The 16,382-nt window shown below is 39.4% G+C and overlaps 1 protein-coding gene across 1 annotated transcript in view; it reads left to right on the forward strand.

Moving 5' to 3' along the window:
* Positions 1–6,887: 6,887 nt before the first annotated feature.
* Positions 6,888–16,382, forward strand: part of LOC126175092 (proton-coupled amino acid transporter-like protein CG1139) — a 120,906-nt gene continuing 111,411 nt past the window's right edge. The window contains exon 1 of the mRNA XM_049921633.1: positions 6,888–6,980. The gene's annotated coding sequence lies outside the window, so the exon portion shown is untranslated. The remainder of the gene's footprint in view (positions 6,981–16,382) is intronic.

The following is a 16,382-nucleotide window of genomic DNA, read 5'->3' on the forward strand; positions in this document are numbered from 1 at the left end:
ACGAAAGCTTAAAACTACGCTTTCGTTGCTCGATGTATGTACGTTGCTGTAGGTAATAATAAGCCTCTGAGTCGTTCTCTGCCAAGAGGCGATTGTAATGCATCAGGAGCCGCAATGTATCCCATTTTAACGCCCCTCACACGAGAATATTTCCACCACTTGCATCAGCAGTATCCAAATTGCGGATTATAAATTGCTTTCTTCTTTTCCTCTTCATCCTTAGAATATCTCTGCTGGCGGTCTTTCAGGGACGCAGTATAAGTACAGAAAGAGCTATCATAGGTTTTGAACCGCTCGTGACATTTCAATCATCAATGTCCAAAAACTGTTAAGTAAAATGGAACAGGGGAAAAAAAACAAAACATCATACTCACTGAACAGTTACAAAATAGAAGCACAAATAAAATTTTTTCTACTTGTTTCTCAGTGAAATGACAAAAATCTGTACTGGTCGTGTCATAAAATGTTGTCGTTTCTATTATCGAGTTTGTGCGAATTTGTGTAAGAACACTTGCAATACTTAAGAAACTATTACACCGTATTTCCAAAATATTTGCCACGTGTCTTGCTGCAACTACTCTTTTTATACTGTTTTGCATATACATCGTCATATGGTACTACTACTGACAGTAATTCGCTATCGAATTGATGCAGAAGAAAAAATAAACCAATTAGTGAGTATTTGTAGTTATTGTAATAACCGGTTACAAATAACTTTTTGGGCAGTTAGTGTGATTACTTCTCACACAATGTTCCATATTTTCAACAAAGTACTCGTTCACACAAATAACCGACTATTGCCACAGTTACAAATACTGGATTCTCTTTTTCTTACATCTGTGCGAACAATGTATAGCTCACAAGTAATTATATTCTAATTGGAATTAACTACTAGTTCTTCAGAAATACAAACACTGAAACGGTTGGTTGACGGTTAATTTATAGTTCATTCGAAAAATTATCACTATCTATTGATTAATTTAACTGTCGTATGTAAGATCTTCGAATACTATTTATTCCGATTTTTTTTTTAGTTTTTTCTATGGATTCACAATTTGTTTTACGAGTACTGGTAGTTTAGAAATGATTTTTGTGGTGGTAAGCAGAGCCACAATATGAATTACTCTCAGTATCATGTGTGGTGCTTTAGGATTTCAATTTTTCATGCCGAAACGTTAGTCAGTCATATGACCTGGAAAATAAACTGTTATGATTCTTAAGCTTCTGTACAAAATATGGATGTGAGTTCTGCTTCGTAATTTTAGTATCTGCTTTCGTAACATAAAAATTTCATAAGATGTGGTGAGATACACGAGAAAGCTGTCTGACTACTCAGAACGAAAAAATATTTGGAAGTGTGGATATTTGTTCAACCGACATCAAAAAATTTTCTGGCAGCGACAACGTGGTTCGCCAATGAAGTAACCTACTGCTGTATGCATCTCTTGTTTACATTACAAATGATAAGTACGACATTAAATTACGGGCACAATAAATGTTCTTCTCTGAATACTCAGACGAGAAATTTGAGGGAATAATTTTGTTGGGAGTGCGCTAAGAGATTCTCTCCGGTTCTTTTGCGAGTAACAGCTATACCCTTCTAAGATTTCTGGTGCGACTGATTTTCGAGTTGACATGAAACGTACGTTAGGGACGGAACCAAAGAACTTACACATCCGTTCACTGGAACAGCTATTTAGCAACAGACTCTACAATGGTACTTGATTTGAACGTGTAAAAGAGGCATTTAAATAGATAGTATACCAAAACCTTTTCTCACTGTATTAAATGTAATATACAGTTTTGAGTTTATTAAATCGTGCAGTATTTAAAGCTCCGCTCGAAACGTTATTACTGTGTACATATCTTTCCTCAAACTAAGAATCTCGTCCAGCTGTAAACGAACCTACCACGTCGCCTCATTCGTGTTGTTTGGTGAACCACAGCGTTAGACTTATTGAAGCTGGTTTGGTGCAGCAGGAATTCAACTTAGAATTTTGCCTGCAGTAACTGCGCTGTTTGTTATTTGTTGAGCCGATAGGTTAACTTTTATATATTGACACTGCATTTTACGTAATTATATTCTTAGGACAAGTATAAAAAAAGAGTTTCTGGTGCATCTTTAATGTGACGCATGCTAAATCAAAGTGGAGATAACTAACAGTATTTGTAACCCTTATAAACAACTGGTATGGAAAAACAGCTGTTACTGCAATAACTGGTATAGCAAATGAGTACTGAAAAGCGTACGACGTTTTTTAAAATAATAGGTAATAGGTCTTTAAATAGCCAATAAATAAAAAAATGAATAAATCGCAAAATAACCGTTGATGCTGTATTTAACAAACTGTTAAATTACTCTTATCGCAGTAACTGTTATCATAAAATAATTGCTGCTTACCTGGTTGTTAGTTGCGTCTATCGAGACACTAACATTATTAGTTTACTATAACAAACGGATAAAAAATAACAGCAGCTTATGTAACTGACTGCGAAAATGTTGTTTAGCTTGTTGAGTACACTGTATAAAAATCTAAGGTTGCAGTCCTATTTAAAATGGACGTTGTCGTTCCCTGGTATATACAAAACATTACTTGTTTAATAGAAACAATTCATTTTGTTTGCTGGAACGTAGACTGCAACTCAATAATAATTAATATTGTTGCCTGCCGTTGACATTTAGTAGTGAAGCATGATAGAAGACAGATGTTTTTTGATCCTACCTTGAGTTGTAATGTGGCCACTATAATATCGTTGATGATCTGTGTCGTCTGCAGCTCGGAACACAAGATGACGTACACGGATTTCATCGATTTGTTTAAGTTACTTCAAAATCTATTTCGGACTTAACAGCCACTCCATATAACAAATGACCTGCAATATTAAAATAACTCAGAACAATATCGAGATTAATACCAGACAGAAAATGTAATTAACTTTGATTTAATCGCTCACAAAGACGTAATTCAAGAACATCCGCGTTTGTAACGTGTAATAATCTGATTCCACTGAGTTCATTACAACAAGAAATATATGTATTAAAATACACAGTTTCTGCACTTATAATATACATATTTGAAGTTAAAGTTATCATCATTTACGTCAAATAATATCGGTCCATTGCCTGTTCTGGTGTACCTTGATGTGTTAAATTCAATTCAAACTTGTGTATATTGATCAGTTATGGTCGCTTTCATATTACATCAGTCTACATCATACAATATCCTCTAAGTAAGACGTGCTTCAAGCTGTAGTCGTTCCTCCGTCTTCAACACACAAAATCTGCGCCGTTAAACGTCGAATCCAGACATGAAACTCGTTAAAACAAAAGAGTCAGCTGTTTCACAAAAGATTTTCTTAAGCGGCAGCTAGATGTCCAACATTGTTGCTTATTTTCGGATGTGCGATAACAATGAACTTGTGTGCGTTAGATATTTTGCGATCGTGGCTGTTGCTATTTTAGATAAAGGACATTTTGCGATCGTTACTGTTTCTATTTTAAATAAATGATTTTTGCGATCGTGACTTTTTTTTTCACAAGTAATTATCACAAGTAAGATCGCTGACACTCCTAATCATGTTGGTCAAAATCATCTGTGAGTTAGGTCGAGAGGCTGTGCAATAAAGCTAAGCAGATGAAAAACTTTACAAATACACTCCTGGAAATGGAAAAAAGAACACATTGACACCGGTGTGTCAGACCCACCATACTTGCTCCGGACACTGCGAGAGGGCTGTACAAGCAATGATCACACGCACGGCACAGCGGACACACCAGGAACCGCGGTGTTGGCCGTCGAATGGCGCTAGCTGCGCAGCATTTGTGCACCGCCGCCGTCAGTGTCAGCCAGTTTGCCGTGGCATACGGAACTCCATCGCAGTCTTTAACACTGGTAGCATGCCGCGACAGCGTGGACGTGAACCGTATGTGCAGTTGACGGACTTTGAGCGAGGGCGTATAGTGGGCATGCGGGAGGCCGGGTGGACGTACCGCCGAATTGCTCAACACGTGGGGCGTGAGGTCTCCACAGTACATCGATGTTGTCGCCAGTGGTCGGCGGAAGGTGCACGTGCCCGTCGACCTGGGACCGGACCGCAGCGACGCACGGATGCACGCCAAGACCGTAGGATCCTACGCAGTGCCGTAGGGGACCGCACCGCCACTTCCCAGCAAATTAGGGACACTGTTGCTCCTGGGGTATCGGCGAGGACCATTCGCAACCGTCTCCATGAAGCTGGGCTACGGTCCCGCACACCGTTAGGCCGTCTTCCGCTCACGCCCCAACATCGTGCAGCCCGCCTCCAGTGGTGTCGCGACAGGCGTGAATGGAGGGACGAATGGAGACGTGTCGTCTTCAGCGATGAGAGTCGCTTCTGCCTTGGTGCCAATGATGGTCGTATGCGTGTTTGGCGCCGTGCAGGTGAGCGCCACAATCAGGACTGCATACGACCGAGGCACACAGGGCCAACACCCGGCATCATGGTGTGGGGATCGATCTCCTACACTGGCCGTACACCACTGGTGATCGTCGAGGGGACACTGAATAGTGCACGGTACATCCAAACTGTCATCGAACCCATCGTTCTACCATTCCTAGACCGGCAAGGGAACTTGCTGTTCCAACAGGACAATGCACGTCCGCATGTATCCCGTGCCACCCAACGTGCTCTAGAAGGTGTAAGTCAACTACCCTGGCCAGCAAGATCTCCGGATCTGTCCCCCAATGAGCATGTTTGGGACTGGATGAAGCGTCGTCTCACGCGGTCCGCACGTCCAGCACGAACGCTGGTCCAACTGAGGCGCCAGATGGAAATGGCATGGCAAGCCGTTCCACAGGACTACATCCAGCATCTCTACGATCGGCTCCATGGGAGAATAGCAGCCTGCATTGCTGCGAAAGGTGGATATACACTGTACTAGTGCCGACATTGTGCATGCTCTGTTGCCTGTGTCTATGTGCCTGTGGTTCTGTCAGTGTGATCATGTGATGTATCTGACCCCAGGAATGTGTCAATAAAGTTTCCCCTTCCTGGGACAATGAATTCACGGTGTTCTTATTTCAATTTCCAGGAGTGTATATTGTGCTACTGGGAAAATATTATGCCGTCTGTGGGTAGTACTAACGTTATCACTTGCTCAGTTGGAGTAGTTTCTGGGATTCTTCGTATTCGTTGTTTGCTGTTGTGTGTAAGGACTAAAATGGGTTGAAAATAAGAAGAAATATTACTCATATCCGAATGCATCGAAATACAGAAATCATCATCGGGATTATGGAATGTTAGGACAGATTAGTATGAGATCGGAAAATTAAGAATGATGCTTAGTAGTTATTGCTCACTAAATACAGAGAGAGGTTCTTAACGCTACGACTGAAAATCTTTTTTAAAAACTAATTATTTAAGAACAGGCATAGAGGAAACCTGTCGATTAAAGTAACAGATGATGGTACATCAACAAGTAAATAGTTCTAATAGTATTTTAGTTCGTTATACCTTATTACTATCAATGAATAAAGTTTGGTCGCTTGTTGCACCAGTTTTTCAATCGCCTTTTTCTTCTTCTGCTTGAATCTTAGAATGCTTTCAATTTTCAGGCCTAGAAAAGTGCATGATCTCCAGAGCAGATTGGCATAAGCGAGGAAGGTATTGGCGACAGGATAAAACACACGAATAAAATAAGAACTGAGAAGGTTTGCTAAGGAAAACAATTTCAAGAAGAGGAGAAAGGACAAAGTGAACATATGGACATGGAGGAGTATTAGTGTAGGTACGTAGCTAAGTTACCGGCTTAAATACGCTCCGTACATTGACTCCAACTAAGGAAGAAGAAATAGCAAGCCAAAAAATGGGAAATATTTAAAAAGGAGTAAAATAATTTGCCAGATACATATACTGGGCTGGAAAGGAGACTAGGAATACCTGAGTCAGTGACGCAGTAAACAGCTTTACAACATCCCCTTAGAAAAATTTATGAATTACAGTGCTGGAAAGCCTCTACGTTATTTGGTTTTCACAGCTGGGCAAAACTGAACGTACTCAGACATTTATCTCTTTACTTATTCTGATCAACACTAAACCGACACACAATATTTTTAGCGCAACGCAATCTTTCAATAATCCCTACAAAAGAATAGCAGTGACTAACAAGAACCTACACCTTTCATGAATCACTTACCTCACAAAAATCTTCGTTACTCGAAGTACTGCAATACAGCCAGCGCCACTACTGCCAGCTAAATAAAAGATTCTAACTACTGAAGGCACTAACTACTGATAGGCATAGTTAGCAAATGAAAGATTTTGATAGAGAACAAACAATGTATTTACCTTAATCTGACGGACACAAGTTCAGATCGTGCGCTCTCAAAATTCTGCCATCTCTCTCCCCACATTCACCACTGCTGGCGGCTCACCTCCAACTGCGCAACGCTACGCGCTGTTCACATCCAACTACCCAACACTACAATAGCGAATATTCCAACAATGCCAACCAGCCACAGATTGCACACAGCACATTCTGTGATTTTCATACAGAGCGCTACTTGGCGTTAGCAACATAAAAACCTAAACAGCCTACTTACAAAGCTTCGGCAGGAAATGAAAGTGGCAGGAAAAATTTGAAAGCCCGCAATGCACTCGCCTCACCCTCAAAATGAGGGAAGCTGCTTGTGCAAATTTGCTATGCATTGTTATCACGACATACGGAAAGAAGTCAGGAGGAAAAAGTGATGTGTATCATTGTGTGAGGTCTTATAGTATTATGGTGGATTTGAAGCGCTCGTGTACTCAGACAGAGCAAACACGCAGCATGCGTTAACTAATACGTCGTCAGCAAATAGCAGTGGTTTGCGGAGTCCCGCAAATAGGGGCCCCGCAGCAGTGTCTTGGCGCTTAGCGGAGCGTCTCTAATAGGCTGGTCTCCTGATGGCTACCGGACAACACCACACGCCTCAGACTGCAGCCGCCGCCTTCTGATACAGGTCAGTAGTCGCTAGCGCTTTCTGCGCGTACACGTCCAAAATCTGTGCGCTGCTACCGAAGTACACCTCGTCCTCGCCTCTGCAAGCATCCCACCAGACAAGAGCACCACCGATCGTATACCACCGCATCGAAGCTAGGCGTATAGTCTGAAGTGCGAAGACTCAGCTACTCTGATCTGTAAATTCACGGATAATTTTCTACACACACACATACGTCTATATTCCGCAGAATTTCAAGGTGTGTGGCGGGGAGTACTTCCAGCACCACTACTATAGTGCGTCGGAAGAACGTCTGTCTGTAAGTTTCCACGTGAGCTCCACGTTCTTTAATTTTCCCGACAAGGAAATGTGGGAGGAAGTAATATATTGTCTGGCAGTCGTTGGAACGTAATGTCTCTGAATTCAAACAACAAACGTCTCTTTTGTACAGTTTACCACAGGAGATTGGTGAACATCTCCGTAACGCATGTTAATCCTACTTGGCAAGATTCCCACACTGATCAATAATATTGAAGAATCGTCGAACGATAGTTTTGTAAGGAAATTCTTTTGTAGAAGGATTAAATTTTCTTCGACTTACTCTGTCTGGTATTAGCTTTTCTTATAACAGACTTCTTATTTCCAAGAGACCCTGTATTAGAATCATTGGTTCTACCAGCAAACAGTGTTCAGTTGTTCATTCGCCTCTGTGTGGTACGAATCTGTTCCCAGCGTTAGTGCCGATCACAAAAAATGGTTCAAATGGCTCTGAGCACTATGGGACTTAACTTATGAGGTCATCAGTCCTGTAGAACTTAGAACTACTTAAACCTAACTAACCTAAGGATATCATACTCATCCATTCCCGAGACAGGATTCGAACCTGCGAACGTAGTGGTCCCGCGGTTCCAGACTGTAGCGCCTAGAACCGCTCGACCACTCTGGCCGGCAGTGCCGATCACAGTTTTTACATGAATGAGTACACAACCTAGCACAGATTTTTGTAGCTTTACCATGTAATTTACGAAATAACAGTCAATAATTTATGGTTTTATCATCTGACGACAACAATCTTATATTAAATCTGATGCTGTGAATACTTTTATAGACCTCATGACGGTCAGACGATTAAAAATGGTTTTGTAAATGAAGTTTTTTACCAGCAGCGCAAGGTGACAATAAGACGTTTTTAAAATTTTTACTGGCGTTTCCCAGATATTTTGCTGTTTCCAGCGATTTATAGCCAACAGTTTAATCGATCACTGATTCGTCTCTTCGCTTATTAATGCACAATCAGATACATTTATTGGCGTTTAGAGTTGACTTACAATCTGTACTTCAATCTTGGATCCTTTTCAAATCTTCCTGCTTTTCGCTGCAGTCTTCTGACGTTGCAGCTTTCTTTGATACAACAACATCGTTCATTAACAGTGCCACGGAAACTCTGATATTATGCACTAAATCGTTCATATGGACTGTAGACAGCAAGGGCCCTACAACACTCTGCTGATATACTTCCAATTCTGCTCTTACACCTGACGATTTCGTTTCGTTAAGATTAAAGTGCTGATATCTATCTGCAGGAAGTCTGATTTCAGTCGCGAAGTTCATTCTTCAACACTCCGTGGATTGTGCTTCTGAAGTCTCTTTCGCCTTCCAAAACAATATTTCTACTCTTTGCTGTATCTCTTTATCCATTGGGCATATAACTCAACTCAAATTTGGGGGAGATCCTGCTGTCCATAGCTTGGCCGTGTTTATACTGCGTTCTACCGGAAGTACATTAGTATTCCAGCCTCCATGAATATAATAATTATGCAGATAGGTAAATCTATCACGTTCGTGGTCGTACTTATCTTTTTGATTTGTGAGTTCTTTGTTTAATTTAAAGGTGCAGTTCTGTAGTTTCCCTTGATCATATCATAATATTCCATTTACACGTTATCAATAAATAACTCAAAAGAGAACCTTGATGCAATGTTTGTGTATTTATTAGTTGGGTATCTATCACAAACCAGTAGAGAAATATGCTCAAAATTCGAGATGGATGAAATCTATGTCGCCACACTAAAATCATGTAAAACACGAGTAGCACATATTGCATGTCTATCTGTCCTTGACGCTGAGTGCTACACACTCACTCTTCAGTCGCTTTTGAAAAAGTGGCTTGTGATGTGAAACACGATTTGCGTAATATGGAAGATATATTTAAATTTTCTTTGAGACATTTGAGTCTCATCTTTATCTGCAATAATGATAGAAGCTCAAGAAATAAATAAAAATTTGTGCAGGGCCAGGACTTCAGCCCAGGTCTCCCTGATTTCTAGACCCAAATTTTAATTCGTTTCTTGAGTGTCTATCATTATAATAGATAAAGAAGAGACGCAAACGTTGCAAGGAAAATTTATTTATATCAAATGTATAGATCACCTACGCCTGAGTTAAAGACAGGATTCCCGCCTTACGTCCAAGGCTGAGGTGCTATTTTAACGCCGGAGAGCCTTGGCAATAGTGACGATCTAAGGAGGGGGAAAAAAGCTCAAGATGTGAACTGAAATTCATTTCTTGAAATTCTGTCATTATCATATGGAAGACTATACTTGTCAATCATTTGATATTTAATACATCTTTAATTTGGGCTGAAAGGCAATTTCCTGTATGGTTCAGTGAGTCAGAGAAAAAATGGTAGTCTGTAACAGAATGTTTTTTCTGTACACATGTAATTAATATTTACAGCATATTAATCCAACTAGTTTGATACCAGTGGTGAAAACGAAATAAAACCATAAATACTTAGTATAGTGTTAGAAAATGAAAACCAGATAGAACATTACCCTCATGCATGTGAAACAATCATATTTCATATGAATCTGATGGAATACCAACGATAGCTCTCAAAGAAGGAGATGAAATCATAACACATACATGATTTGAGTGTCAAAGTTTGGAGCAAAAAAGAAATATCTCCTGATTTCAGTAACAGTTTGGCAGTTCCCATTTATGAGAACGGAGACCACACTAAGTTGGACGTTTCCTATCTTGGGGAAGCTAATGACTCGAATTCTCGAAAATGATTCTTTAACCTTAATGGAATTACTACCAGAGAGGGAATGTAGCTTCAGGCCATCTAAAGGAACCACAGGTATGATATTTACTGCTAGAAAGTTTCATAAAAATGCAGGGAACAAGATAGGCATCTAAACATTATCTTTATTAGCCTCACTAAGTCATTTGACTTGGTAAACCACGAATCTTTATCGATGATTTTAGCCCCGAATAGTTCTCTACAGAAATTTATTGCCATCGGGAAATTGCTTTACAGAGATACGACAGCAGCTGTCATTGTACCGACTCCACATCAGTATCGGTGTTAAGCAAAGACGTTTTTTATTTTATTTTTTATTTATACGTCAAATTCCCTAGGACCAAATTGAGGAGCAAATCTCCAAGGTCATGGAACATGTCAGTCCACGAAATTACAACATAAAAGTAGTAAAAGATAAAATTAAAATGTTTATCAACACAAAAAAGTCAAGCCATAAGTTTAAGTAAACGCAGTCAACAATACAACAAGAATCAGCTTAATTTTTCAAGGAACTCCTCAACAGAAGAGAAGGAGTGACCCATCAGGTAACTCTTCAGTTTCGATTTGAATGCGCTTGAATTATTGCTAACATTTAGAATTCTAGTGGTAGCTTATTGAAAATGGATGCAGCAGTATAGTGCATACCATTCAGCACAAGAGTTAGGGAAGGCCGATCCAAATGCATGTTCGATTTCTGCCGAGTATTAACTGAGTGAAAGCTGCTTATTCTTGGGAATAAGCTAATATTGTTAACAAGAAATGACAGTAAGGTGTATATTTATTGAGAGGCCAACGTCAAAATACCCAGATTCGTGTGAACAGGGGTCGACAAGAGGCTCGTGAAGTTACACCACTTATTGCCCGAACCGCCCGTTTCTGAGCCAAAAATATCCTTTTAGAATGGGAAGAGTTACGCAAAAATATAATACCATACGACATAAGCGAATGAAAATTAGCAAAGTAAACTAATTTTCGTGTCGAACGATCACTCACTGTGGATACTGTTCGGATAGTAAAAATGGCAGCATTAGGTCTTTGAACAATATCCTGAACGTGGGCGTTCCATGAGAGTTTGCTATCTATCTGAACACCTAGAAATTTGAAATGTCCAGTTTTACTAATCATATGCCCATTCTTTGCAAATAAAATGTCAGGTTTTGTTAAATTGTGTGTTAGAAACTGTAAAAACTGAGTCTTACTGTGATTTAGCGTTAGTTTATTTTCTACAAGCCATGAACTTATGTCATGAACTGTACTATTTAAAACCGAGCGAGTGTTGCACACAACATTCTTCACTACCAAGCTAGTGTCATCAGCAAACGGAAATATTTTATAGTTACCCGTAATATTAAAGAGCATATCATTTATATGAATAAGGGACACGAGATTCCTGAACACTGATGGCTGGGGCAGCCCCCTCCCCCCTCCCCCCCCTATTTGACCGTTCCCCACCCAGACACCACATCACAGTCATACTCAACACTGTAAGTAATGACCTTATGCTGTCTGTTGCTAAAGTAAGAGGAGAGCCAATTGTGAGCTACTACCCATATTCCGTAATGGTCCAACTTCTGGAGCAATATTTTATGATAAAAAAAACAAACGCCTTAGTTAAAGCAAAAAATACGTTAAAACCTTTTGTTTAACGCATCCACTGCCTTACAGAGAAAAGAGAATATGGCATACTCAGTTGTTAAACGACTTCTAAAGCCGAACTGTACATTTGATAGAAAATCGTGTGATATATAATGATCAATTATCCTTAATACACAGCCTTTTCAATAACTTTAGCAAACACTGATGGCATAGAAACAGGTCTAAAATTGTCTACATTATTCCTTTCTCCCTTTTTATAATGCAGCTTTACTACTGATTACTTAAATCGTTCTGGAAACCGGCCATTCATAAAGGAAAAATTACAAATATGGCTAAATACAGGGCTAACATGTGCAGCACAGTACTTTAATATTCTGCTAGGCACTCCATCCTATCAATGAGAGTTCTCAGTCTTCAGTGGGTCAATTATTGATATAAGATAGGAGCATTTCAGATATCAATCTCGGAAAGGCATTCTTCAATATAGTTATATGATTCCCTGTAGAACCTACATTTTTACTTAATTCACCAACAAAGCTCAGAAAATGATTGTTAAATAACGTACATATACCTGATTTACCAGTAACAGAAATACTTTAACGACTAGCTGACTTTATATCGTCGATCTTGTGCTGCTGACCAGACACTTCTTTCACAACTGACCATATGGTTTTAATTTTATCTTGTGAATTATAATTATATTTGAATACCACATACTCCCTGGCTTCCTAATAACATTTTAAGCACCTTACAGTACTGTCTGTAATGGGCTATTGCAGCTTGATTGTGACACCTTCTAACATTTTGATATAATTCCCACTTTGTTCTCCATCATATCCTTAACCCACTAGTCTGGCACACGGGCTGCCTTTCACCTCTAGTACCCCATTTAGAACGTTCTAATGGAAAGCAACTCTCAAAGGGCATGAGAAATGAGTTAAGGAAAGCATTATATTTGGCGTCTATGTTATTGGCACTATAAACATCCTGCCACTCTTGCTCCTTGACGAGGTTTAAAAAAACTCTTTATTGCTGTTGAATTAACTTTCCTACATAGTTTGTAATTATACGTGACATTTGTTTGAGCACAAAAGCCTTTTAGTGTTAAAATTTGTGCCTCATGGTCTGAAAGGCCACTCACCCTTTTGCTAACAGAATGCCCGTCTAGTAATGAAGAATGAATAAAAATATTGTCTGTGGCTGTGCTACTGTTCTCCTGGAAACACAGTCTGCATCAGATCGTATGAATTTAGGAGATCTATCAACATCCTTTTTCTTGTAGCATCATATACTAAATTTATATTGAAGTCACCACATATAATTAATTTCTGGTACTTCCTATAAAGTGAATCATGAACCCTCTATAGCTTGAGCAGAAATTCTCTGAAGTGAGAGTTAGGGGACCTATAAACAACAACAATTAGAAGTTTAATTTCACTAAACTCAACTGCCCCTGCACAACATTCAAATATCTGTTCAGTGCAGTGCCGTGATAGATCCATGGACTCAAATGGAATTCTGTTTTTTGCTCTTTTCACACACATGGCCACTTCCCCGCCCCGCAAGGAACGCCTTGAAAAACAGCCAGCTAATCTGTGATGTGTGATTGCACGCACTCTATTTTTCTCGTACGTTGCCGCTACCTCGCAGTTATTCAGAGATGATCTTCTTCCAGAACGTATGGGGAACTATTTATTTTGAGCCGTCGTATAGCGAGAACTCAGCATTAGTTGAGTTACAACATACTGGTGTGATAATTCAGTTGTAATTCAGTTCAAAGAAGAGTTAGTATAAATCCAGAACGCTTTCTCCACAGCATTCAAAAAGATTGGTATCAAAAAGAATCCAATAAAACAGAGATCATACACTAACCAGCACCACGAGAAGGAGAAACAAGTATCAGTGTCACCATCGACAAAGTGAGTCTTCAAGCAGTTAACACATTTCCTTATCTTAGCAGCACCCTCTCGTTAAGTGCAAATATAGATTCGGAAATTCTGTAAAGAACTAAAAGTGATGAAGCATTTTTTGGCGGAATAAGATCTAGACTTTTTGACAATCATGACGTCAATGTTGCAACAAAGGTCCTCGTTTTCAATTAAGTTGCAATTCTCAGCCTGCTTCATGGATATGAATCTTATATGTGTTACGGATGGCATCTTCAAAAGCTGGAAGAACATCACCATTGATATGTGAGAAAGATTCTGCATGTAACATGGCAAGGCAGACAAACAGATGTCAGTATCCTTGAAGAGGCATATACAGCTAGTACTGAAGCGTTTGTGTTAGGAAGCCAATTGTGAAAGGCAATTACGAAGTCTACTTGCTCTATAGTCACGCTCCAAAAAAAAAAAGTGTTCCATTCCGGATTAACAGTGCTCAAGCTATAAACGAGAGGCCAAAGTAACCGGTTTAAGGGTACAATTAAGATAAAAACAAATGTGTCACATTAACGTTAACAACTGCGAGACGTCATCGCTTTTCATCCTTGACATCACTAGTCCATCGTGGGACACTTCTCTTTGAACAAAACAGACACCAAGCAGCGACGTATGAAACACAATGTAAAAAAGAAAAACAAGTGTTGAGACGAATCGGAAGGATAGACTTTTCACTTGGTTCGGGACCATAGTTGTCACAGTCATAATATAGTTTCTAAATGAAAACATTGCCATCAAATAACTGTAAATTTTATTATTTATTTATTTCACTATCGCTATTGCGGCTGCAGAGCCATTGCCAAATGTAAAGGTGAAAAAAGTCAGTTACAACCAGATATGTCTGAATGACACGGCCTCGTCGAACTATGAGAAGACAAATGTGGACATTACCACAGAACAGTGCGTAAAGTGTGTCTGCTGTGCGTAAAGTTATGTATAATATTTGTTTTTACTTCGCACTTAGATCTTATGTTGAGACGACTGGTGTATATGTCCATGTATGTTTTGTAATGCCTCGATAACGACATGCCATTCAAACATGTCTGATATTTACTTTTTTTTCTCCTTGTACCCGAAAATTGTTCTACAGCCGAAATCGCTGTAGTGAATAAACAAATAATAGAAACTCACAATGAAATGATTTCACCTAAAAAGGGTACAAGTGGCTCGAACTGGGACCATGTGTCATCACTGTGACAACCCCTCTCGTCGGACTGTGCAGGAAGTCCAAGGGTCACAAACGACAGAAAGGCAAACCTACTCTAAGACGATTCTTTATTGTGTTGATGATGATGATGAATTCAAATTAGATATATAAGTAACATGTCTGGAAAAATATCCATGTGTTTCTTATCTCGTATTTGCAGAACGGCAACATGAGACCACTAGAAGCCGTTGTATTGCATATTTATTTATTTGTGTTATAATTACCACAATTCGTATTAATTAAAATTTTACCTTTTGTTAGAAACCTTCTGTTTTGACCTCCTGTTTCGACTGACATGCCAAATGGTCTGAAGAGATTGATTCTAAGAAATGTGTAAAACCAAGTAGCGTAGTACTTTTATGTCAGGTTTGGTGGGCTCAGCCCATAATGGGAACAGTCATCCGGAAAACCTGTAAGCTACACAGCCTAGTTATGATTTCTAGTTCTATGTCTAAACTTTCCCAGTGCACTAGGGACAAACATACAAACTCATCAGCTAAGCGACTGCAGCTTAGATATGTTCCTTCAACGGGTATTGCCTTTTCGTATTAGCAAATTTAGAATGTTAAATCTTCTTCTAGGACCGCTTCCGTGAAATGAAACCTCTTTGTCATGGTCTCTTTCAGCTGTGAATTTGCCATTATCCCAATGAGGAAGAATGGATGCTATTTTTCAGTACTCTAACGCAGATGGGATCAGTGTCTTCTTTCTCAAAGGCTGTTAGTATAGATTTGACGTAAACTGAGCCAAAAGGTTTCTCAACATCTATGAATGCCAATACTCAATGCTCCACTATATATTTTCATTTATTATTTGAAGAAGGTCTATTGGGCCAAACCTACATATAGATCTAGATTGTTCCTTTACCAGAATGTAACACTGTATTGTATTTTTCCTGTTCAGCTGCTGATAATTTTAGCGAAAGTTCGTAAATTACAGAGAGAATGCTAATTGATTGACAGTTGTCTATTTTCTATTTCGCAAAGCGCACTGTTGTTCCAGTTATTTTGGGAATTTTCGTTCTCTGTAGACATTCGGCAAGTAACATTTCAGATGAGATGATTCACTACAGGGTGAACCTGAATCCACTCAAAATTTCGGAGATTATTCTGCGACAGTTTCTTAGTATTTTCTTACAGGGACCAGTCGCCTTCAAGGGCTCCTAACAGAGTTTTAGCATTTCGTTCGTTGTGTTACCCCCACTTCTCTCTGTATCAGCGATACTCTGAAAATACCTACACAACAGTATAAATGTCGACGGTATGCGCTGCGTGGTTTGTTCCCATTCGCTCACGATACCTGTTGCTGACAACAACCACTGCCTTCAAACTTGCACTGAGTTCTGCTCTGATCTATTTTGTTTTTCCGGCAGCGCTACGCTGTTCCTCCATTGTCGGCCAGCCAGTTACACTACTTTTGTATCTGTGTTTTATGTTGTACGTTTCAGTGATTGTGTATTACCGGCTTTTTCAGTGTTGTGAAGGCGTTTTTAGGGAAACAAAGGTAATTAGGCTAACACAACCAATAAATTAAAATAAATAAATTTAAAAAATCTGAATGACTTCTCTTTCTGCTCAATAGATGATATTTTAGAT

Source organism: Schistocerca cancellata, chromosome 3, assembly GCF_023864275.1.
Source record: "Schistocerca cancellata isolate TAMUIC-IGC-003103 chromosome 3, iqSchCanc2.1, whole genome shotgun sequence".
Lineage (NCBI taxonomy): Eukaryota > Metazoa > Arthropoda > Insecta > Orthoptera > Acrididae > Schistocerca > Schistocerca cancellata.